The following is a 624-nucleotide window of genomic DNA, read 5'->3' on the forward strand; positions in this document are numbered from 1 at the left end:
TCCCGTTTCATGCCCCCTCTTTCGCTTTATTATATGTCTCATTAATCACTCTTTCTTGTTTATCTAATATCTCCCGAACGAAAATATATCCTTTGCCAAGCCACCTGCCCTGCCTTGCTCGTCCACTTGTCTCATCCTTAGTATCCTTGCCTATTCCTTCTATCCTTTTCCTCCTCCCCTGTCTCGTCTCCCTGTCCGTCTCTCCATTCCTTCCTCCTTTCTCTCATCCTTTCCTCATATTCTCCATCCTCCTCTGCCTTCGGGCTTCTTCCCCTTTACTTTACTTACCTCCCCTCCTTTCCCCCTCCCTTCCCATACCCTTCCATTTCCCCCTCCTCCCCTCACCCTCGCGAGCCTTTGCATCCTTCCTCTCTCCCTTCCACAAGGGCCAATTACCCATTTTGCTAAAATATCCTAAGCCTATTACAAAGTTACCCCTTTCCTGATTATTCTCTCCCTCTCTCTTTCTTATCTCTCCATCATTCTCCTCCATCTATTTCTGTTCATCTTCCTTTCCTCCTCTTCCAACCTCCTCTTCACTATTCCCCTCTCCTCGTTCCCTCCTCTCCCTCTCCCTCTTTTCAATCCAGAACTTCTTTCATTTTTCAATTCTGATTCTCTTTT

This window comes from Penaeus monodon, chromosome 32 (assembly GCF_015228065.2).
Source record: "Penaeus monodon isolate SGIC_2016 chromosome 32, NSTDA_Pmon_1, whole genome shotgun sequence".
In the NCBI taxonomy this organism is placed as follows: domain Eukaryota; kingdom Metazoa; phylum Arthropoda; class Malacostraca; order Decapoda; family Penaeidae; genus Penaeus; species Penaeus monodon.